Genomic DNA, 26,624 nt, shown 5'->3' with positions numbered 1-26,624 from the left:
GGTGACCTGTCACACGTGTTGGATTTCAGTTCAGTCCAATTGGACAAGGATCTATCTTATGTTGAGGAGCCAGTGGCAATATTGGACAGGCAGGTCAGAAAGCTGAGGTCAAAGAACATTGCATCAGTGAAGGTTTAGTGGCGGGGTCAGCCGGTCAAGGAGGCGACCTGGAGATCGAGCAGGATATGTACAGCCATTACCCTTATCTTTTCACTACTTCAGGTATGTTTTTATGCTCGTTCGAGGACGAACGAATGTTTAAGTGTAGGAGGATGTGACGACCCGGCCGGTCGTCTTAAGAATTTACGCCTTGATCCCCTATTAACTGCTTTTCCCAAGTTTATTTCTGCTATTTCGATTTGCCGGGATGTTCGGTATTGAGTTTCGGAGAGTTTTGGGACACTTAGTCCCTAAATAAGAGCTTAATTGTTGGAAAAGTGACCCCAGTCAGAACAGTGTGGAGACGGCCTCGGAACGGAAATCTGATGGTTCCGTTAGCTCCGTTGGGTGATTTCAGACTTAGGGGCGTGTTCAGATGGATTTGGAGGTCCGTAGCTAATTTAGGTTAGAAATGCCGAAAGGTCGAATTTTTGAAGTTTCCGGTTCGATAGCGAGATTTTGATCTGAGGGTCGGAATGGAATTCCAATCCGTTGTGTCATTTGGGATATGTGTGCAAAATTTCAGGTCATTCAGACGTGTTTTGGTTGGGTTTTTGATCCAAAGCGGAATTCGGAAGATTTTAGAAACTTAGGCTTGAATCCGATGTATTTTGGTTGTTTTGATGTTGTTTAAAGTGTTTTGAAGATTTGTACAAGTTTGAATAAGGTTTTAGGATATGTTGATGCCTTTGGTTGAGGTCCCGGGGGTCTCGTGATGAATTCAGATGGTTAACGGAGGAAATTTTGGAGTTGAAGTTGGGCAGCAGCTGGTCTTCTGGTATTTTCGCATCTGCAGTTTGGGGACCGCAGATGCGGCGTTGCAGATGCGGCTAAGGGACCGCAGAAGCAGATTTTGGCCTTTCCTTCAGGTTCGCAGATGCGGAAGGGACTCCGCAGAAGTGGTGTCGCATCTGCAAAAAATGTAATCGCAGATGCGATTTATGGTATTTAAATGATAGTGTTGAGAAATTGGGGAAAAAATGTTTAATTAGGGCTTGAGTTTAAGAGGCCTTTAATTGAGGATTTGAGGGGACATTTGGACTACGATTTCAGTGTTCTTGTTATGTATAGACTCGTGAGAGTACGAGGTTTCTGAAAATGTAAATATCACCCAATTCCGAGACATGGGCCCGAGGGGCATTTTGGTCATTTTTCATAATTTCGTGCATTAGCTTAGACTTTAATTGTAGAATTAGTTATTTGAAGTGTTATTTACATTATGCAATTGAATTGGATGGATTTGGGTCATTTTGAGTCGAGTACTCGTGGCAAAGAAGTGGTGTCAAATTATTTTTGAGCTGGTTCGAGGTAAGTGGCTTGTCTAACCTCGTGTAGGGGACCTTCCCCTTAGGATATGATATATTTGATAATCGAAATGCCTTGTATGTGAGGTGACGAGCGCGTACTTGAGCTAATTGTTGAAAATTCGATTTTTTCTTAAGTATTTCAATTGAGTTCTTTTTCCTATTTTATTCTACTTGTGATTTTAGCCTGTTGCTAGTTTAGAAAAACATGTTTAGTTGACTTAATTGCCTATTTGCTAAAACTACCTTAATTGCATTACGTGAAGCATGTTAGACTAGGATTAACTGTTTACTTGGTACGAAATTGTCACGACCCGGATCTTCTACCCTTGGGGGTCGTGATGGCGCCTACTCGTAGAAGCTAGGCTAGCCACGAAATATAGAAATTCTAACTCTTTCATTTTTTTTCATCCTTAACGAGTTGAATTAATAGGTGATCAACATTCAAATAATAGCGAAAGATGAAATTAAACGGAAGACTTAGACTAATATAATACCAAAATCAGTACGAAAATGCCAACATGCGTCTCTACCCAGAAACCGGTGTCACAATATCCACGGACTGTCTATGAATATTACATACAAAAGTCTGAACAAGGAAATACAGTCTGTCTTAGAAACAAGTGAAAACAGAACATATAAATAGGTAGAAGAGAACGTCGGGCCTGCGGACGCCTGCAGGACTACCTCAGGAACACTGAGTGTACTGAAGGTTGGCTCCCCAAGTGCTATTGTCCAAATGCTGCTCCGGTATCTGCACATAGTGTAGAGTGTACCATCAGCACAACCAACCCCATGTGCTGGTAAGTGCCTGGCCTAACCCCGGCGAGGTAGTGACGAGGCTAGGACCAAACTCCAGATAAACCTGTGCAGTCATATAATATACAACAGAAAATAAACAAAAATAAACAATTTAAATGGGAAGGGGTACATGCTACTGGGAAAATATCAAATCTAGTAGAAACTTAAGATAAATATGATAGAACGATTCAAGATCTACAACAAAACAATAATAATACTATTGCGGCGCACAACCCGATCCCTTATCATTTAACACTGTTGCGACATGCAACCCGATCCCTTATTATTTAACACTGTTGCGGCGTACAATCCGATCCATTTATATCACTGTTGCGGCATGCAACCCGATCCAAAATAATATTGTTGCGGCGTGCAACCCGATCCAATATAACATTGTTGCGGTGTGCAACCCGATCCATATATAATAATGTTGCGGGGCGCAACCCGATCCATATATAATAATGTTGCGGTGTACAACCCGATCCATATATAATAATGTTATGGCGCGCAATCCGTTCCAAATATACAGTCAACAATAATCATAACCATAGTCCCGGCAAGGGATCAATAACGAACTACACTATCCCGGCAAGGGAATCGACAACATAAATAAATACGTCCCGGCCAGGGAGAAAAAGCTATAACCAATCTAAATCCAACATCTAACAATTTCAGTTATCACCAATATTCAAACTTCGTAATTCCCACGAAAATAAACTTATTCCTTGCCCACTATCGAGGGTCATCAATTAAAGCATCCGTAGTATAATTTAAGAACACAATAAGTTGCAATTTAAGAATCATGGTCATACTCGACACCAACGTATAGATACTCGTCACCATGTCTATACATCATACTCAACAAGAAGCAAATAGTAAATAGGACACAACTCCTAATCCCTCAAGTTAAGGTTAGACCAAACACTTATCTCGAACTTCCACGCCCAACTCAAGCCTCAAACACCGCCTTTCCTTTCGAATTCGGCTCCAAATCAATTGTATCTAGACATAATCAATTTCATAACATCAATAAACGCTAAACAATCCAATTCTAATGCTTAATTATAGCTTTCTAATCATTCTTCCCAAAAAGTCAAAAATTGACCCCGAGCCCACTTGGTCAAAACACGAGGTTCAGACCAAAACCCGATCACTCATTCACCCACGAGGCCGAATATATAATTTATTTTCAAATCCTACCCCAAAACGAGGTCAAATTCCCAAATAATCAAAAAGCCCTAACTCTACCTAAATCCCTAATTTTCTACCATTAATCACATGTTTTAGGCCTAAAAATCTAGTGGGTGTAGATAAAAATGGAAGAAAACAAGTTAAAAGATTACTTAACCAAGAGGTTATGGTGAAAAAGTTCTTCAAAAATCGCCCAAGAGGTGTGGAGAAGATGAAGTTTGTGAAAAATAATGAAAATCTCGTATGGCATTCTGTTTTTGAAACTTAAAATAACTGGGCGAAATTGTTCATCGCATTTGCGACAGGCTCATCGCGTTTGCAATGAGTCAGGCCTTAGAGACCTTCACGTTTGCGTAAGTGGGCTCGCGTTCGTGGAGAAGAAACTCCTCGAGCCCTCGCGCTCGCATCTAGGTGGTCGCGTTCGCGTAGGGTATAGTACCTCTCCCCCTGCCCAGGCGATAAGCCTTCGCATTCGCGATACCAGGCCCGTGTTCGCGAAGGATAGGCCCCTCAATGCCTCGCGTTCGCGACCTGGGTCACGCGTTCGCGTAGAAGGAATATTCCTTCATTACAAATAGCACATCGCGTTCGCGAGGGTCCTCCCGCGAACGCGAAGAAGAAAGTATCAGCACACTAGAAACTGGAAAAATCTGCAACTTTTGAGTTCTAAAAACCTTCCGAAACACATCCGAGCCCTCGGGGCTCCAAACCAAACATGCATACAAACTCAGAAACATCATATGAACTTATTTGTACGATCAAATCGCCAAATTAACCCCTTAAACAATGAATTAGACCTCAAAATCAATGAAAAATTTCAAAACTTCTTAAAGCATCAAACTTTGCATTTATGGTCCGAATCCCGTCAAACGGATTCCGTTTCTTGCCAAACTTCACAGAATTATCATAAATCACATATAAGAGCCGGAACCAAAATACGGGCCCGATACCAACATGTTCTAATCAAAATTCATTTCAAATTCCTTTAAACAATTTTAGAAAATAATTTTCTTTAAAAATTCATTTCTCGGGCTTGGGACCTCGGAATTCGATTCCGGGCATACGCCCAAGTCCCATTTTTCCTACGGACCCTCTGGGACCGTCAAATCACGGGTCCGGGTCCGTTTACCCAAAACGTTGACCGAAGTCAAATTAATTCATTTTACAGTCACAACTTATCATTTTTATAGATTTTCACATTTAGGCTTTCCGGCTACGCGCCCGGACTGCACACGCAAATCGAGGTGATGGTAAATGAGGTTTTCAAGGCCTCGAAACGTAGAATTTCATTTGGCTTAATTGGGTATTCTTGTGTTGTTGCTGTGTGTATTTACCTTGGGACTATGGGACGGTATCCCGGGAGATCCCCTATATGTATTTATGATCTGAATTGAGGTACAGTATACCAAGAGATCTCTGGCACGTATATTGAGGATACCAAGAGATCCTCCGGATACCAAGAGATCCCTAGCATAGATTGAGGATACCAAGAGATCATCAGGATACCCAAGAGATCCCTAGCATATATTGAGGATACCAAGAGATCCTCGGGATACCCAGAGATCCCTAACATATATTGAGGATACCAAGAGATCCCTAGCATATATTGAGGATACCAAGAGATCTTCGGGATACCAAGAGATCCCCGGTTATCATCCTTGTTATGAGTGGTACTTCCTTGTGGTTTGACTTCATCTTTTTTCCATTATTGTACTCTTATTATCCTGTGTATATTCTTACTGTAGATTTTCAATTGTACTATTTATCTTATCCTGTCATCTCTATATTTATTTAATCTCAGAAGGGCCCTGACCTTCCCCGTCACTACCCAACAGAGGTTAGGCTTGGCACTTACTGAGTACCGCTGTGGTGTACTCATGCCTCTTCTGCGCATATTTTTCATATGCAGATCCAGGTACTTTTACTCAGGCCTATCATCCTTGAGGGATGCGACTACTTAGAGACTTCGAGGTACATCTGCCGCGTCCGCAGACCGAGGAGTCCCTTTCTATTCTTGCCTTTTAGTATTTAGCCCTTCTGTATTTTCTGTTCTTATTAGATAAATTCCGGAGTTAGAGCTATGTAGTATTTCCTTTTCTTAGCTTGTGATCCATGGGTTTCCGCGTCTTGGATTTGGATATTGGTTTTGAGATTTATATATGGTATATGCCGAGCGGCACGTATAAACACTGTTATTGCCTTATTTCTGTTTTTAAATTGTTTACTTCCGCAAGTTTTGGTTATCTTCCGCAATTTAGGCTTACCTAGTCGTAGAGACTATGTGCCATTGCGATGGTTCAAAGAGGGCGAACCGGGGTCGTGACAATAAATCACACTACCTTATTTTTATACATCTCTTCCCTACTATATTTTAAATAGTTTTTATATTAATATTTTACCTATAACCAAAATAATATCATATTTTATTTTAAATTGTAACTTTGAATTAGTCTAAAATATCAATACATAAGTTATTTGATTATTACGTTCCAAATACATTGAGTTCACTTATAATTATTTTTGTATTAGATGCAGTTAAATTTTCTTTTCTTTTTAGTTTTAAGATACAAATTTAATTTTTAATTATCATTGGTAAAATTACCTATATTAGAAATTAATTTATATTTTTAAAATTTTAATTTAATCATAGAAATATATTTCTTAATTATTTGAACACATTATATCTAAATTTTGTAGTAATATTTTTACTGTTTTTTATTTCTTTACATGATATTTCAAAAATAAAAAAAAATTATGAAATAAAAAAATCTCATCTTATATTTAAATAATTCTTATCATTCTATTTTATAAATTGGACCGCATTTTCAAAATATTATGCTATGCTTTCAAACTTAATCATAGAAAAATATTTTCTTAATTGTTTGAACACATTATATCGAAATGTTGTAGTAATATTTTCACTCTCATTTTATTTCCATACGTAAATTTTTTTCTTTTTTAGTTTTAAGATTCAAATTTAACTTCTAATTTTCATTAGTACCTATATTATGTATTTTTAAATATGTATTTATTTTTTTATTTTTCATAAATAAAACTTCAATTTCGTGATATTCTCCATAGTTTGAACATTCTCAACATAGTTTTAAGAACTTTCTAATCTCAAATTGAATTAGTCTTACCTTTTCTTTCTAATAGTAAATTTTTAATAATTTAATATAATTTTGCTATTTTTTAATCTAATATATAGTTTTATTACGTTTTATGTGGCTTTTCATTAATTTGTAACTTTATTTAATATCATTATCACTACTATTCTTTATATAATATAGATAAATATATATAATTTTTTGTAATCATAAAATAAATATTTATTTTGTTTTAAAAATATTTCTCGAAAATTTTAAATTTTTTTAAGTTTTGATAATATTTTTAAGTATTGTATATTTACATTTATTTTATTTTCTAAACTTATGATTTACAAATTTCCTCACATTATCTCTAATTTATTTTTATTATTCAATATTTTAGTTTTTGATTTTATCTATTAGACTTGAGTTATGTGGACTTATCCATATTATGATTTTTCTTATCATAATATAAAAAAATTTCTCATCTCAAATTTAAATAAGTTTTACCCTTTTCTCTATGATAAAAAATCTGAATTTTAATTTTTTTCTCTATTTATTAATATATATATAAATTTTAATATATATAATTTGTAATCATAAAATAAATATTTATTTTGTTTTAAAAATATTTCTCGAAAATTTTAAATTTTTTAAGTTTTAATAATTTTTTTAAATATTGTATATTTACATTTATTTTATTTTCTAAACTTATGATTTAAAAATTTCCTCACATTATCTCTAATTTATTCTTATTATTCAATATTTAGTTTTTGAATTTATCTATTAGACTTGAGTTATGTGGATTTATCCATATTTTGACTTTTCTTATCATAATATAAAAAACTTTCTCATCTCAAATTTAAATAAATTTTACCCTGTTCTCTATGATAAAAAACCTGAATTTTTATTTTTTCTCTATTTATTAATATATATATAAATTTTTGTAATCATAAAATAAATATTTATTTTGTTTTTAAAACATTTCTCGAAAATTTTAAATTTTTTAAGTATTTTATATTTACATTTATTTTATTTTCTAAACTTATGATTTACAAATTTCCTCACATTATCTCTAATTTATTTTTATTATTCAATATTTTAGTTTTTGAATTTATCTATTAAACTTGAGTTATGTGGACTTATCGATATTATGACTTTTCTTATCATATTATAAAAACTTTTCTCATCTCAAATTTAAATAAGTTTTACCCTTTTCTCTATGATAAAAAATCTGAATTTTAATTTTTTTCTCTATTTATTCTTTATTTTTAATATTATATTATTCAATAACTAATATTATTACATTGTCATGTGAATTTTTATTAGCTTGTTTGAATTTAATATCTATTTCTACCACGCTCATTGTAATATAATATTTATAAAAATTTAAAAAATTTCTCATCTCAAATTCAAATAATTTTTATCATTCTATTTTCTAATTTGGACCGTATTTTAAAAAAGTATGTTATACTTTCAAATTTAAACTAACTACACTCAGTTCAAATATTAATCATAGAAAAATATTTTCTTAATTATTTGAACACATTATATCTAAATGTCGCAGTAATATTTACGTATAAAATATTCGTTTGCATGATTTATCAATAGTAATATGACTTTGTTATTCTTGTTATTAAAATATTTTTTCTTGATTATTTAAATTTTTTACCTTATAAATAATTTGTATATTTTATGTAAGATCTTAATTTGTTGGTTGAATTTATTTAATTTTTAAACTCAATAAATTTTTAATATAATAAGTAAATTTTAGTTTTATTTTATAGCTCCAAAGTACAAATAGTCATAGCTTATCTCAATTTATGTCTTTCTATATTTTTTATTTTTTTATTATAATTTTTAATTAATTTTTTACCTCCATATTTCTAGCTAATATAGAAGAAAATCTATGAGTGAATCAATATATATATATATATATATATATATATATATATATATATATATATATATATATATATATATATATACACACACACACACACACAAATATAGATATAAAGATTGGATTTGTCTAAGATCTATTTGGATTATGTATAAGATTTATTAAACTATTTTCATTAATTATGTTTCATGTCACGACCCAAAATCCACTAAGGGTCGTGATAGTACCAGACACCGCTATCAGGCAAGCCAACCAAAACTACTTAATTAAATTCTAATTTTAGTGTTTGCTGAAATCATTTTCCTTATACATCTAAATAATAAATAATGAAATTTACAAAATTAACCATGGAGTCTTTAACAAACTTAATATTGAATAATCCAAAAATCATCCCAGAACCCGGTGCCACAAGTGCATGAGCTATTTCTAGGAAGCAATATAATACAACAACCGTCCGGAATACAATGGACAGGAAGCAAATACAATACGCTAAAAGAGACTATACTAGATGTGGATAGCCTCGAGAAATGCAGCTGACCTAGTCCCCGTATCATCCACGCTGCTACGCCCAGTAGGCCACTAGAAGTACATGTACCTGTGCAACTAAAAAAAATGCACAACAAGTGTAGCATGAGTATGAAAACAACGTGTACTCAGCAAGTATCCCGTCTAATCTCGAAGAAGTAGAGATGAGAGGTCGTCTTGATACTTACTAGGGTCAAATAATATAATAAAGTGCTATGCTAAGCATGTGGGCCACCATTAATCAACATTTTATAGCAAGAGGTAAAAATCATGTTCTTAACAATATTCCAGTTAGCTATTTACATTTCAAAGTATTAACATAACAAATCGTGTATAAACTTTCACATAGATATCATGCGCACATTATGCCGAGGTCGACGACCCGCTCCAACAGGAAATAAACAGTGCACTGTCGAGGGTCAAACGACATGAACCATAGATGTATCTATTTAATCTACCGAGGCATTCGACCCGTTCCAGAAATAAACACACACAGACAGTCAATAAAGAAGTCAACATGGAACAATTACCCAAAGAAAAGCCAATTCTCTTTTAACAATTTAAGAAAATGAAGTTTAAATCTTTTTAGAAATTTATTTACTAATTCGATGTGATTTAAGCAATTCAAGTTGTCAATAAGATTACAAATAGTCCAAGTATAGCATGCTTTTGGGTCCTAGACTACCCGGACTTAACCATAATAGTAGCTACGCACGGACTCTCATCACCTTGTGCGTACGTAGCCCCCACAAATAGAAGCACATAACCAATTATATCACCTATGGGGACAATTCCCTCTTACAAGGTTAGAAAGGAGACTCACCTCGCTCCGAAGCTCCAAAACCGGTTTCCAAGCCCTTTCAACGACTCAAACCGATGCTCCAATGCTCCAAAACTAGCAAATAATTATGTAAACCCATTAATATATGTTCAATTACTCATTACAACCCAATTTATAAAAAATCCTTACCCCGATCGAAAAGTTGACAAAAACGTTCTCGGGCCCACGTGCTCGGATTCCAAAATTTCTCGAAGATAAAGTTTACCCATGAACTCACGAACTCAAATATATGATTTCTCGTAATTCCATACCCAAAATCGTGGTCAAATTCCAAGAATATCAATTTTCTAGGTTTTCCCTCAAACCCCAAGTTTTCTACAAATTTTCCATGCCCAAATCCGTATATAATCATATATTTAACTCAAGATAGGTGGGGAATAGCTTACCTTATCATTGATGATGAATATCCTCTCTTGAAACCCTCCAAGAATCGCCCAAGCCAAGAAAATATGAGAGGAAATGGCCAAAACCCGACTTTCAAACAACCCACTGCCTTCAGCACTTTCCGCACTTGCGGTCTCTTGACCGCTTCTGCTGTTCCGCAGGTGCGGTTTGAATACCGCTTCTGCGGTTCCTCACCAGGATGTCCTTTCCGCTTCTGCGCCTTCTCCACCGCAGGTGCGGTCCCGCATCTACGGCAAAATGACCGCATCTGCGGTCCCAGCTCTCCTCCACCAATACCGCATCTGCGGCTCCGCACCTGCGGCCCATTTCTCGCAAGTGTGGTTATGACAGCAACCAGCAACTTCAGCCTTCCAAAAATTCCATTTTTGATCCGTTAACCATCCGGAATCCATCCGAGGCCCCCAAGACCCCAACCAATCATACCAACCAATCCCAAAACACATTACGGACTCGCTCGAGGCTCAAATCATATCAAATAACGCTAAAACCACGAATCGACCTCCAATCCAAGCTTTATGAACTTTAGAACTTAAAACTTCTACTCTCGATGTTTAAACCTATCAAATCACATTCGATTGACCCCAAATTTTGCACATAAGTCACATTTGGTATTACGGACCTACTCCAACTTCCGGAATCGGATTCCGACCCCGATATCAAAAAGTCCACTTTCGGTCAAACTTCTAAAAAACCTTCAAATTTCTATCTTTAGCCAAATGACCTACGGACCTCCAAATTCACTTCCGATCACGCTCCCAACTCCAGAATCACTATACGGAGCTACTCCCATACTCGGAATCCCAAACGGACATCGATAACGCTGAAATGCACTTCAAGCCTAACTTATGAAATTTCTTACAAATTGCTAACTTCCACAATATGCGTCAAACGCTCCCGGGTTATCCAAAACCCGATACGGGCATACGCCCAAGTCCGAAATCATCATACAAACCTATTGGAACCTTCATATCCTGATTCCGAGGTCGTTTACTCTGAAATCCAATCTTAGTTAATTCTTTCAACTTAAAGCTTCCGAAATGAGAATTCTCTTTCCAAATCAACTCTGGACTTCCCAAAACTCAATTTCGACCATGCGTACAAGTCATAATACCTGAAGTGAAGCTGCTCACGGCCTCAAGCCGCTGAACGACGCGCTAGAGCTCAAAACGACCGGTCGGGTCGTTACATTCTCTCCCACTTAAACATATGTTTGTCCTCGAACGTTCTAAGAACTGCACTGGAGTTGTCCGAAATTACTGTTTGAAACCTCGAGCACCTACCCGTGCTACCACAACTCAGCTGGGCATCCTAGCTCGATCAATCTGAAGATATCCTTTTTCACTTAAGCAAATAAGCCGTAGAGCCCAATTCCAACATCCGAAATCCTCTGCCATGCCTGTTTCCAACATACGCTCACCGTATCAATCACTACACGCTGCACCAAGACATGATTGCATACTTTTGCTGAATTCACACCTTGCACCACTTTACTCACATAACCACAATAACATTCACTAGTCAAATTAGTCGAAATTCCACGAATCTGATACTCCCATTGCACCTCAAGACATACATAGGTCTTGCTCTAACTCTTACAATACCGCCACGACGGAAGAGATGTGTAGAAATTCATAACCAACTGCCGAATCCACAATTCATTGGGTTTATACTCCTGACAGGAATCATCACCTCGTTCTGAACCAAATAATGGTATTTGCTCCTTAATATACTTCGTATAATCAGACTGCAATGATCCTAAATCCAATAATCTCGTCTCACCCAGTATGAACTGCTCAGGCGATAAGCCACCCCGGACATGATCAAAAATCCCATATTATGCCATAATGTGCCAATAGGCTACCAATCCGAACGTGATACAAAAGGAAATAAATTCTGAAAAGGAAATCCAATTACCCAGCTCGCGAATCATACATGCGATGCGGTCAACATAATTAAACAAACAGTCCGCTCGCGAATCATATATGCGACGCGGGCACACAGCTAATATGAGTTTTCCTCAGAAAGGTAGGAAACAAAATACATAAAAACAGATATAGGAACTTGTACTCAACATCACACTGTTGCGGCGCGCAACCCAACCCAAACAACATACCCATGGCGGTGTGCCACCCGATCCCCACATAAAATTCACAAAGGAGTTACACACCGAGCCAGATTGCTTATTACAACAAAATACCGAATATCGATCACAAGCACGCTAAGTGCATAATACCATCCCTAGGGAGACATATAGTGTCATAAGCTACAAAACTCAAGCACAACTGAGGTGCGACACACGATCTGAATCTCGAGAGCCATCTTGCTCATATAACATCATCTCTACGCAGAACCTCAACACATAAAATATTCACCAAGCCGTCTCACGACTCAAACGGTGCAATACATTATTACATGAAATAGCTGACGATGAAATAACACCCCATGTCTGAATACTCCTCCATAAGGAGAGCTATGCTGAAATGAACACATTCGGCGTGATATAAGGCCCATATTCACATTTAAATCCATCCACAGACCTCAAGCTAATTCTGATCGCACTGAACTAGGCTAATAACCTTTCAAAGGCCTATGATAACTCCTCTTTTTCTCATAAGACATAAGAACTACCATCATAACCGGAGTAATCCTCCACAATCCACAACCCAATAAACTGCGTGCCCTCCAGGCATCAATTCTCAATTCAACAACATCACTACAATCTTCATACTAGGTTTAACCTTCCCGTGGGGCACACTCCCACAACCTTCCATAACAGATAATAGGTCTGTACACCCAAACCATCGGTCGTACTAACGCTGCAAAGTGATCAAGAATCCTTAACCAGGATGCAAAGCCTTTTTCACAAAACACTGATCTCAGGTGATGCTGAAGACAATACCAACTTACCTTAAACATCGAAACTCCTTTCCTGCTCATCCGAGCTCGTGACTTCCTTGCCAACACCGAACTGCAACCTTGATCTTCACTTCGGATTCCATACTACTCACTACACCCAACATGCCAATATACGATAGAACACATTTTTTATCATAACTCCGGGACCACTAATAGATTAACACTTTGTAATATAAAAACATTTCAATCAACTCACCTCAGGAGAACCATCAACACACATGTGAATTCCCATATCTGTAAAATATACAAATCTCTAAGTAGTGGACTAAGCCACCATAGCCCTTCCGGGATCCGCCTATACACAACAGGCCATAACAGTAGAATACTTCTGAATAACATCAATTACGGCGGCCGACAAGCCTCACACGTATCCCCACAAATCACTTGCATAACTTGATCACGCTGAACGAACTGATCATTGCCAGCAATAGGCCAATTTAACTATGGCTAACCAATCTATCCTCTTTCAATTTACCCTGATTGCCTTAAAATGACAATAACTCCATTCCACACATAACACACTCCATCTGCACTCTCTCCCCGAGTGACCCTGAATCATGAGATCATGCCATCTCAAATCCCACAAACCATTTCATACCTCCCACATGCTACGGTGCAAGTCAAAACATCATAGATCATTTTGTGCCTCTTCTCATAAGCTGCTACTAAGCTTGATTCTTAACCATACCTATAGGCTCAAAATCATTAGGCATCACACTTTAACTTTGGAATTCACTAGGACCGTTATTGAGAACCACCCGCTCTGACTCGGCCTCGAATATAATCAACTCCATGAATATTCCATCACATAAATACCCTCTTGGCGAAGCACCCGGCAGAATCACTTCCCTTGACACCCACACTTATACGAGGCATAATTCCTGAATCCTTCCCCAAGTCTGAACATGAGCCAATAAGGCCAACCATAGCATACCTTTAATAATTCTTTTGCTCAAATTACCACTTATGCTCTTTTCCCATAGCTGAAATAACCCATCAATATACTAATAACCAGAAATCTCACAAATAGTCAACTATGCAATCCAACCGTAGGCGGTGGGACTCTCTCACTTAGCTTAAAGCCACTATTATATAACTCTAGAATCCACCAGATTATTTATCTCTTATTGACATGACCTTGCGCAATCAACCGCCAAAATTCTCGGAATCCTTCTGTAAAACCCCCTTGTTATACTCTGTATCATCAACCACATTCGCACGACCGATCTCTTCGCTGAATAGCCAACAAAATTCTTTGCAGAAGCCTCGCCAATCACGCGACCTCTAACCCACTCACAGGGAATAACCCACATGTAGAAATCACTTCCTGACATCTTCCAACGCTGTTGCACGGGGTACAATCACTACGACATTAATAACCCATCCTAAGTCTGAGCTCACTCTTCAGCTGCACAAGTTCATTCACCCCTCGTGGACATCAATTAAATGTGCGGCAACATTCTTCCAATTCAAGGTTATGTTGTATCCTTCTTCATTTCAAGAAGCTCCTTCCCGCTATATAAAATCTCCTGCCGCATAATGGCTCATACCTCAAATTAAATCCATAGACCCCAATCACCAATCACTAAAATGCCCAAGTCATCCCAGGTTCTCCTTAGGGTGCATAGCCATCCTACCACAATGCCCATATGCAACTCCCCCACTCTCCCACTTTGGCAGAACTCCCATCTTTAATCGACTACTCGACCTTTGTTTCTTATACTTGGCCTTCTAGAAATTTTAACCACCGTCTGACACACCCCACATATACTTCCTCATCCCTTGCTGCTCAGTTGTTGCCTTAAATAAAATCTATCTTCGTAGCACTTGAACCCACCAATCGCTACTAACTTTAACCCCTTCCAAAGATTATCTTTCTCGAGCCGTCAACATTAGAAACACCAATTCAATCCTGAACCACCGCACACCGCGATATCTAACAGTCGTTTCTCCAATATTATTTCACAATATATTACCCCAAAGGTAAATTGCAGAAAACCATAACACCTGCGAACTTAACACATACAATCGAGGACGACGACACCACGTCGCAGATGAAAAATCCCATCACACTTGAAATCACCAAGTCTTGTTACTCCATCACCCCAAATATAGACATTAATAGGCCAATTGCTTTTCCTCCGCCGAAAATGAAATATCAGATCTCTGAATCATGCATTGAGTAGACTTCCTTTCAAATCATTCACCGCCTGACACATAGGCAAGTATCCTACCCTCAAGTAATTACTGTGCGATAACCAATTGTGAGCATCATAGCAACTTGTGCATAGCCTCCAAGCTCTTATAGGCACCACTACCAAGCCGAAACGATAGAAAAATCCTCCCGCAAGGCGAGGACAATAGCCCAAACAACTATACCGGGAGAAACATCCCGCACCACATCTGTAATACCATTACAATTCTTCAATTCTCGATTTATAACAAGCGGTTCGCGTCGCACAAGATTGAATAGGAAGGAAACAAGGGCATAAGCCTCAAGGAATCAAATCGCACGATGAGGAATCAAGAAGGGAAGTACTCCTAACAGCCCAGTAGCCTCCCCAAGATAAGTACAGACGTCTCCGTACCGATCTGCAAGACTCTACTAGACTTGCTCATGACTTGTGAGACCTAAGACAACCTAGTGCTCTGATACCATGTTGTCACGACCCAAAATCCACTAAGGGTTGTGATAGCGCCGGACACCGTTGTCACGTAAGCCAACCAAAATACTTAATTAAATTCCAATTTTAGTGTTTGCTGAAATCATTTTCCTTATACATCTAGATAAAAAATAATAAAATTTACACAATTAACCATGGAGTTTTTAACAAACTTAATATAGAATAATCCAAAAATCATCCCAGAACCCAGTGTCGCAAGTGCATGAGCTATTTCTAGGAAGCAATAAAATACAACAACCGTCCAAAATACAATGGACATAAAGCATATACAATACGCTGAAAGAGACTATACTAGCTGCAGGTCGCCTCGAGAAATGCAGCTCACCTAGTCCCCGTATCATCCACGCTGCTACCCCTAGTAGGCCACTAGAAATACATCTGCCTGTGCAACCAAAAAAATGCACAGCAAGTGTAGCATGAGTACAAAAACAATGTGTACTCAGCAAGTATCCTGTCTAATCTCGAAGAAGTAGAGACGAGAGGTCGTCTTGATACTTACTAGGGTCAAATAATATAATAAAGTTCTATGATAAGCATGTGGACCACCATTAACCAACATTTTATAGCAAGAGGTAAAAATCATGTTCTTAACAATATTCCAGTTAATTATTTACATTTCGAAGTATTAGCATAACAAATCGTGTATAAGCTTTCACATAGATATCATGCGCACATTATGCCGAGGTCGACGGCCCGCTCCAATAGGAAATAAATTGTGCACTGCCGAGGGTCGAACGACGCGAACCATAGATGTATCTATTTAATCTACCGAGGCGTTCGACCCATTCCAGAAATAAACACACACAAACAGTCAATCAAGAAGTCAACATGGAACAATTATCCAAAGAAAAGCTAATTCTCTTTTAAAAATTTAAGAAAAGGAAGTTTAAATCTTTTTAGAAATTCATTTACTAATTCGATATGATTTAAGCAATTCAAGCTGTCAATAAGATTACAAATAATCCAAGTATAACATGGTTTTGGGTCCTAGACTACCCGGACTTAAATATAATAGTAGCTACGCACGGACTCTCGTCACCTCGTGCGTACGTAGCCCTCACAAATAGAAGCACGTAACTAATTATATCACCTATGGGGACAATTCCCTCTTACAAGGTTATAAAGGAGACATACCTCGCTCTGAAGCTCCAAAACTGGCTTCCAAGCCCTTCTAACAACTCAAACCGATGCTCCAATGCTCCAAAACTAGCAAATAATTATGTAAACCCATTAATATATGTTCAATTACTCATTACAACCCAATTTATAACAATTCCTAACCCCGATCGAAAAGTTGACAAAAATGCCCTCGGGCCCACGTGCCCGAATTCCAAAATTTCTCGATGATAAAGTTTACCCATGAACTCACGAACTCAAATATATGATTTTCTCTTAATTTCATACCCAAAATCGTGTTCAAATTCCAAGAATATCAATTTTCTAGGTTTTCCTTCAAACCCCAAGTTTTCTACAAATTTTCCATGCATAAATTCGTATATAATCATGTATTTAAGTCAAGATAGGTGGGGAATAGCTTACCTTATCATTGATGATGAAGATCTTCCCTTGAAACCCTCCACGAATCGCCCAAGCCAAGAAAATATGAGAGAAAATGGCCAAAACCCGACTTTAAAACAACCCACTGCCTTCAGCACTTTCCGCACCTGCGGCCTCTTGACCGCTTCTGCGATTTCGCAGGTGCGGTTCGAATACTGCTTCTGCGGTTCCTCACCAGGCTGCCCTTTCCGCTTCTACGTCTTCTCCACCTCAGGTGCGGTCCCGCATTTGCAGTCCCAGCTCTCTTCCGCCAATACCGCATCTACGGCTCTTCTAGCCGCTTCTGCGGCCCATTTCTCGCAGGTGCGGTTATGATAGCAACCAGCAACTTCAGCCTTCTAAAAATTCCATTTTTGATCCGTTAACCACCCGGAATCCACCCGAGGCCCCCAGGACCCCAACCAATCATACCAACCAGTCCCAAAACACATTACGGACTCGCTCAAGGCCTCAAATCATATCAAACAATGCTAAAACCATGAATACACCTCCAATCCAAGCTTTATGAACTTTAGAACTTCAAACTTCTACTCTCGATATTTAAACCTATCAAATCACATCCGATTGACCCCAAATTTTGCACACAAGTCACATTTGGCATTACAGACCTACTCCAACTTCCCGAATTGGATTCCGACCCCGATATCAAAAAGTCCACTTCCGGTCAAACTTCTCAAAAACCTTCAAATTTTTATCTTTAGCCAAATGACTTCAAAATGACCTACGGACCTCCAAATTCACTTCCGATCACTCTCCTAACTCCAGAATCACCATATGGAGCTACTCCCAGACTCGGAATCCCAAACGGACATCGATAACGCTGAAATGCACTTCAAGCCAAACTTATGAAATTTCTTCCAAATTGCTAACTTCCACAATATGCGCCAAACGCTCCCGGGTCATCCAAAATCCGATCCGGGCATATGCCCAAGTCTGAAATCATCATACGAACCTGCTGGAATCTTCAGATCCCGATTCCGAGGTCGTTTACTCTGAAATCCAATCTTAGTTAATTCTTTCAACTTAAAGCTTTAAAATGAGAATTCACTTTCCAAATCAACTTTGGACTTCCCGAAATTTGATTTCGACCACGCATACAAGTCATAATACCTGAAGTGAAGCTGCTCACGGCCTCAAACCGCAGAATGACGCGCTAGATTAATTAAACCTACTTTCAATAATTATGTTTCCATTTATAATTTTTAATTATTAATGTTGTCCTAAAATTTCCAAGTGGCTTCATTTTAGCTTGTCACTTAGCTTAACCACAATGCATACTACTCTCCTTTTAATATAATATATATATAAAATCTATGAGTGAATCAATATATAGACATATATATATAGATACAAATATACATATAAATATAAATATAGATATAAAGATTGGATTTGTCTAAGATCTATTTGGATTATGTATAAGATTTATTAAACTACTTTCATTAATTATGTTTCCATTTATAATTTTTAATTATTAATGTTGTCCTAAAATTGCCAAGTGGCTTTATTTTAGCTTGCCACTTGGCTTAACCACAATGCATACTACTCTCCTTTTAATATAATATAGATTATAAAAGCACGAATATAATATCAGTTTACAAAAATAACCTTAAAAATAAATTTTATATTAGACAAAATGATCATTTTCTATTTTCCTAATAATTAGGATTTTGAAATCAATTAAAATTATGTTTATAAGTCTTTCCTTATTTGATTAATATTCATTTTGGTTTGGATTCTACGTTGAACAAAACTATACTATAAACTTAATATCATAAACTTTTGCTTTCTCCCGAAACTATATAGAGACAATAAATAGTTATTGTCTGAAGTCCTCCCATCCAATGAAATTGCATTAAAACAACCCTAATTATAATTAACAAATTCTTGAGTCAACAAACGATAAAATACCATTCAATAGCTGTATTTTTTCTTCAAAAGATAATTCCGTATTGGAAAAATTAATTATATTTTGCTACAATATATGCTAGATAAAATTATAATCACCATTAATAATTTAAAATTTAGATGCATCGATGGTTATTATAACATTTGTTATAAATTAAGAAAAAATAAGACCTATTTCCTTCTAATAGGAAGTTTCTTTTGAAGATAAAGACTGCCCAGAAAATCTACTTCTTCGGAAAGAAAAAATCCTTAATCTTAATTTGAAATTATTATTTTAATTTTCGCAATCAAAAGATTGATAAAGTATTTTTAATACAATAACAGTAATAATTATGCCTCGGTCCAAAATAAAAATGAACTAAACAGCTTTAAGTTATATATTAGTTATATACAACCAAACAACTTTAAGTTATATACTGATTATATATAATCAGCTAAATAAATATTTTCAACCAAAGAAGTAATAGTTTTCACAATATTTATGCAAGTTATACATAGTTAAATTATTCCTTTAATCTTGGTAATAGTACTTGAAAACTGAAAGTTCTAGACCGAATAATAGAGGAAAATAAGAATATATGTTTAAATTTGTTGCATTAATAAGAAGTGAAAGAGAATAAATAATAATTACAAGTAATAACTGATATTCAAAAAGAAGTTTATGGCTTTGGGGATTTCTCAGAAACTTAGGCATCACAACTACTTCCAAGGTAAGGGCTATTGTTTTAAAAACTATCTGTATTGAATAAAAGTGTACTAATATTTAAGATTTTGCTTAATTTTAGAACTTTAAATCCAACCAAAATTGTTATTTGATTACAGTAGTAACATTAAAGTCCTAAAACTAAAAATATCGAACTTTCTCCTAAGTCACATGACAATTCCACAATGTGGCAATATTGTGTTAGAATTGGAAAAAAGAAATTAGAGCTAAACCTCAATCACCTTAGAATAATTCTTTTTACTTTTTCTCTTTCAAAACTATATTACAAAAAGTCAACTCTAATATTGCTGGATTGTTCTTTGTAGATAGATAGGATGAATAGAAAGAATATTCTTATATTGTACATAACTTGAAACATCGAAAGGCATGATATTGTTACCTATAATAACAAGTGGTATATATAGCAATAACGAATTTATCAAGAGGTCATATGGTTCACTCTAAATCCGACATACCTCTTTAAATAATCGACACAACCATCATAAAAATATCAAGGTATAGTAAAGATATACTATATCGATAGAAAAGAAAAACTAATCTGGGATAAACCACTTATATGGAGAAGCGTCATATCATCGACACCAGCGTCATGAGCTTTAAGATATAATGGACGCCGAGGAATTATTGGGAAAAAAGATAATTTTTGAAGGTAATTTATGTCAAGTGCTATCAGTAGTTCCTAATCAATAAATACATAAATTATAAATACAACATGGTAACTTCATATTTATGACATCAAATTGAAAAGATTAGGCTAACAAAAAAATATAAGAGTGTGAATGAATTGCAAAACAATCTGTATGTTACACTTTCGAGAGGCATATCAAGATCGATAACAAGAGTTCTGGTTAAGGCAAGCAACCAAATCATTAGGAGGAAACATACACACATAAAAATATCGTCAACAAAGAAGTGTTCGATAAGATACTATCACATTAAATGCTTTTAAACTATACTCTCTCCGATCCATTTTAAGGTCAATATGGTTAATTACATTGTTAATTAATGCTAAAAAGTGAATTCCTTAATATGTCCGAAAGCAATCAAAAAACCACTTAAAGCGGACTAGAGGAAGTAATACATAATTATCTAACTAACATGACAAAATTGATTATTTGTGTAAGTTTGATGTCCTTTTATTTTAAATTCATGTACTATACAAATGTAATAATATTTTTTGGCATTTAGATGATTGTTGTATTATTATACATAAAATTTCTCTCATTAATTAAATTTTATTGTTCCTTCGTATAAATAAATGTTTAAATTATCAAGTGTTGTTATTAACGTGCAACACATGTTCCTAGATATTAGTACTATATTAAAAGTACGAAGGCCCTAGTGAAATACCTATACTATATTAAAACGACATACCTATATTTGAGAATAATAATAGTTTATAGTAATAATAAATACTATAATATACTTTAATTTTTTTTACGTGTTGTAACATATACTTGTATTAATTAGATAAGTGAAGCATATATAAGATACTCTAATTTATATATTGAAATTAATAGAACTAAATTGTACTGTAATTTATAAGAAATTTAAGTTAGTTTTCAGTAATCTTCCTACATATTTCTTTAAAAAATTTCCTTATTTGAACAATGTAGGAAGTTCGAATTTTTAAGATTTTAAAGTTAATTAATATAATTATAATACCTTATATGTTATTCTTTAGGATATTGAGACAATTTTATCGAGTATAAAATTTATTTTTAAAGAGTAACGATTTATGACGACCCGGCCAGTCGTCTCATGAGTTACCGCTCTGTTTCTCCCATTTCTTCTTCTTTATGCTTCGTTATCCGTATTTTATGGTATCGGGTGGGTTGGTCGGATCGAATCCGAAATGATTTTGGTAAGGTTTGAGACACTTAGTCTCTTTTAAGGAAGTTTGAGTTGGAAAAGTCAACCGGATGTTGACTTATGTGTTAAAGGGATCGGATACGAGTTCCGATGTTTGGTTAGCTTCGGGAGTTGATTTATGGCTTAGGAGTATGATCGGAATGGGTTTTGGAGGGTTGGAGTAGTTTTAGGCTTGAATTGGCGAAGTTGATATTTGGCGATTTTCGGTTGATAGGCGGGATTTTGATATAGGGTCGGAATGGAATTCCGAGAATTGTAGTAGTTCCGTTGTGTCATTTGGGATGTGTGTGCAAAATTTCAGGTCATTCGGACGTGATTTGGTTGGGTTTTTGATCAAAAGCGTAATTCGGAAGATTTTAGAAAGTTTGGCTTGAATCTGATGTGTTTTGGGTGATTTGATGTTGTTTGAGGTGTTTTGGTGATTGGAACAAGTTTGATAAGGTTTTAGGATATGTTGGTGCCTTTGGCTGAGGTCCCTAAGGCCTGAGTGAGTTTCGGGTGGTCTATCAGATCATTTTTGGAGTTAGGAAATTGTAGAAAATCTGTTCAGCTGTTGTAGAGATTTTACCCTTCGTGTTCGCGAGTGGAGCCTCGCGTTCGTGAAGAGGCAGTTGAGGGAGGCAAGGATTAAGCCTTCGCATTCGCAAGAAGGGCTTCACGTTCGCAGAGGGCTGGGAAGTGGTGCATCGCGTTCGCGAGAAGGTCTTCGCGATCGCGTAGAGGAATTTGGGTCAGATGAGTTCGAGGTCAAGTATTCATCGCGTTCGCGAAAGGGTGAGCGCGCTCGCGAAGGGTAAGGTAGAGGAAGCATCGCGTTCGCGATGGTCATGTCGCGTTCGCATAGAGGAAAAGTTGGTCAAAGTAAGTTTGTGCTTCGCGAACGCGAGGGTTTGACCGCGTTCGCGAAGAGGAAAATACGTCTGGGCAGAAATGTTTTTAAACCCATCTTGTCCGCGAGGATTGGTTTATTTCCTCCATAGTTGGTCATTTTGGGAGATTTTTGAAGGAGATTGAAGAAGGATTCAAGGGGAATCATTGAGAGGTAAGATTTTTGGACTTAAAACTCGATTATTATGTGGATTTCACCTAGAAAATCATAGAGTCTAAGCCTAAAATTGAAGAACTAGGGTTTGAAATTGGAGACCAAATATTTGGTATTTGAAGGGTCATTTGTGTATGGAATTTGATGTTCTTGGTATGTATGAACTCGTGGGGAGATAAGGAATCCGTTGATGTGAAATTTTTTGAATTTTGAGATGTGGGCCTGGGGGTCGGGTTTTGGTAATTTCGGGATTTATGCCCTTTGTTGATTGTTTTCGCTTGGGCTTTGTTCCCTTAGAATATGTTGACGTACTCGTTCTGATTTTGGATAGATTCGACGCGCGTGGAGGCTGATTCGAGGGGCAAAGGCGTCGCGAGATAGAGATTTAGCCAGTTCGAGGTGAGTAATGATTGTAAATGATGCTCTAAGGGTTTGAAACCCCGGATTGCACATCGTAGTGTTATATTGAGGTGAGGCACATGCTTGATGACGAGCGTGGGGTCGTGCACTATTGGGGATTGTGACTTGGTTCGTCCCGGTTGATGGTTTTACCGCGTATTTGATTGAAAACTATTTGCTATCATCGTTATTTTGGCTGAATGCCATATTTGGGCTTAGTGCCAACTATTTGAACCCTTCGGGGATTTTTATTGATATTTTCTCACTGTTTTTACTTTATACTTAAACTCAGTCATGTTATTTTTTACTGTTTTACTGCTCAGCCTTGTTTACTCAGTTTTAATACTTAAATGATATTTTAATTGATGTTTGGGCTGAGAAACACCGTTTTACTATTACCCGAGAGGCTTGAGATAATTTTTGACAGAGTAAGGCTGAGGGACTACAATGTGAGGAAACATTGATACTGATATGAGGCCGAGGTCCTGAGATATGTATACCACGAGGTGTGATAGGAGGCCGAGGGCCTAGTTCGATGCCACGAGATAGCTTGTTATTGCACTTGGGCCGTATGGGGCCCCTCCCGGAGTCTGCACACTCTCAATGAGTGCGGGTACCCATTGTGATATGAGATTGAGCCCGAAGGGCTGACATTGTTCTGAGATATTGCCCGAGGGGCGGATTTGTTGATACTGTGCCAGAGGGGCGAACTTCTATTTATTTACTTGACCTTAATTACCTGTTAATTACTTGTTTACTTGTTGAAGGAGAATTTACTCGACTTTCCACTCTTTTTTTGTGTTTAAATGGTTTTACTACTTCATTGTAGAATGCCTTGTGCCTTACGTATTTTCTTACTTTCAGTCGTTATTTACATTTGTTACTCACTGAGTTGGAGTACTCACTTTACTCCCTACATCCCTGTGTGTAGATTCAGGCGTAGCTGGTTCCGCTCTAGAGTGCTGATCCCTCTAGCTTCAGGCGAACTTCGTAGATTACGAGGTAGCTGTTGACGTTCGCAGCACCGTGTCTCTACTCCTTTATTGCTTCTATTTCCTTTCAGATAGTTGTACTAGTTATGGATTTACCATAATTGTATTATGACTTATAGATGCTCATAACTAGTGACACCCCGGTTAGGATTGTGTATGGGTGTTCTTCCGCGTATTAATGTTATCATTGTTATTTCGGATTTATTTTATCATGATTTGACTCCCACTGCTCGCACATTTGAGCAGGTCGTGCAGGGACTTCAGACGCCGGGGTCGCATCCAGCCCAGTCGGTTGCAGCTGCTCAGGACTATGTAGTTCCTGCCATGCCGGAGGACGAGCAACGTAGGTTGGAGAGGTTTGGTAGACTTCAACCTCCGTCATTCAGTGGTGCAGAGGGCGAGGATGCCCAGGATTTTCTGGACAAGTGTCAGAGGATGCTTCGTACAGTAGGTATTCTGGAGACCAGCGGGGTCGCTTTCACTACATATTAGTTTTCAGGAGCTGCTTTCACTTGGTGGGAGGATTTTGAGAGGCGTAAGCCTGTTGGTGCAACACCCCTTACCTGGCAGCAGTTCTCCATTCTCTTTTTGGAGAAGTATGTGACGCAGTCTCGCAGAGAGGAGCTGCACATGCAATTTGAGTGGTTGCGTTAGGGGGAGATGATCGTGTCGCAGTATGAGTTGAGGTTCTCTAAGTTGGCTCATCATGCCATCTGGTTGGTCCCAACAGATAGAGCGAGGATCAGGAGGTTTGTTGATGGTCTTACTTATCAGCTCCGTATTCTCATAACCAAGGAGAGGGTGACTGGTGCTAATTTCAAGGAGGTTGTGGATATTGCCCGTGAGATTGAGTCTGTTCGCCGTCAAGAGCGAGAGGAGAGGGAGGCCAAGAGGCCTCAAGGATCTGGCAGCTATAGTGGCACTCCTTCGAGGGGCCAGTTTCAGCACGGCAGAGGCCATTCATTCAGGTCTGCTCAGCCAGCTCGCCCAGGTTATCGTGGGGCATCTTCAGATCATGGTTATCATGGTTCTCAGCAGGGCCAGTCATCACTTAGTGCCCTTCCAACTCATAGTTCATCCCGTGCTCCATCAGTTCAGGGCTCTTCTATGCCGAGTGCATCTGCTAGTCACTTAGATGTGAGAGGTTCCCTTCAGTCCCCTTTTCCAGCACCTTGGGTCACATGTGGAGGTAGTGTCCTCGTCGTTTTGCTAGTTCATCCCAACAGAGGGGTTAGTCATCAACTTCAGCGCCTGTTGCTTCATCACCACCCGCTCCGCCAGCTAGGGGTGAATGTCAGTCAGCCAGGGGTCTCCCTAGAGGGGGAGGTCAATTAGGGGGCGGTCAGGCCCGTTTCTATGCACTCCCAGGCAGACCCGATGCTATTGCCTCAGATGCTGTCATTACAGGTATTGTTTCAGTCTGTCACAGAGATGCCTCTATATTATTTGATCCTGGTTCCACCTTTTCCTATGTGTCATCATACTTTGCTCGTTATTTGGGTACTCTCCGTGAGTTTCTTGCTTTACTTGTTCATGTATCTACCCCGATGGGCGATACTGTTATTGTAGACCATGTGTACCGGTCGTGTGTGGTGACTATTGGGGGTCTGGAGACATGAGTGGATCTATTGCTATTGAGCATGGTAGATTTTGATGTCATTTTGGGCATGGATTGGTTATCTCCATGTCGTGCTATTCTGGACTGTCATGCTAAGACAGTTACATTGGCTATACCGGATGTGCCACGGATCGAGTGGCGAGGTGTGACTGATTATGTTCCTAGTAGATTGATCTCATTCTTGAAAACCCAGTGTACGGTTAGGAAGGGTTGTCTTTCATATCTAGCGTTTGTAAGGGATGTCGGAGCTGAGGCTCCCAATATTGATTCTGTCCCAGTTGTGAGGGATTTTCCTGATGTGTTTCCTGCAGACCTGTCGGGCATGCCCCCGAACAGGGATATTGATTTTGGTATCGACCTAGTGCCGGACACTCAACCCATTTCTATTCCACCATATCGTATGGCACCAGCGGAGTTGAAAGAATTGAAGGAGCAACTTTAGGAACTCCTAGATAAGGGGTTCATTCGGCCTAGTGTGTCGCCTTGGGGTACACCAGTTCTGTTTATGAAGAAGAAGGATGACACAATGAGAATGTGCATTGATTACAGGCTTGAACAAGGTAACAATTAAGAACAAGTATCCTTTGCCTCGCATTGATGATTTATTCGACCAGCTTCAGGGAGCGAGGGTGTTCTCCAAGATTGATCTCCGTTCAGGTTATCACCAGTTGAAGATCAGGGACTCGAATATTCTTAA

This window comes from Nicotiana tabacum, chromosome 7 (assembly GCF_000715075.1).
Source record: "Nicotiana tabacum cultivar K326 chromosome 7, ASM71507v2, whole genome shotgun sequence".
Classification (NCBI taxonomy): Eukaryota; Viridiplantae; Streptophyta; class Magnoliopsida; order Solanales; family Solanaceae; genus Nicotiana; species Nicotiana tabacum.
The sequence above is the reverse complement of the archived record's forward strand: the minus strand, read 5'-3'. Positions refer to the sequence as shown.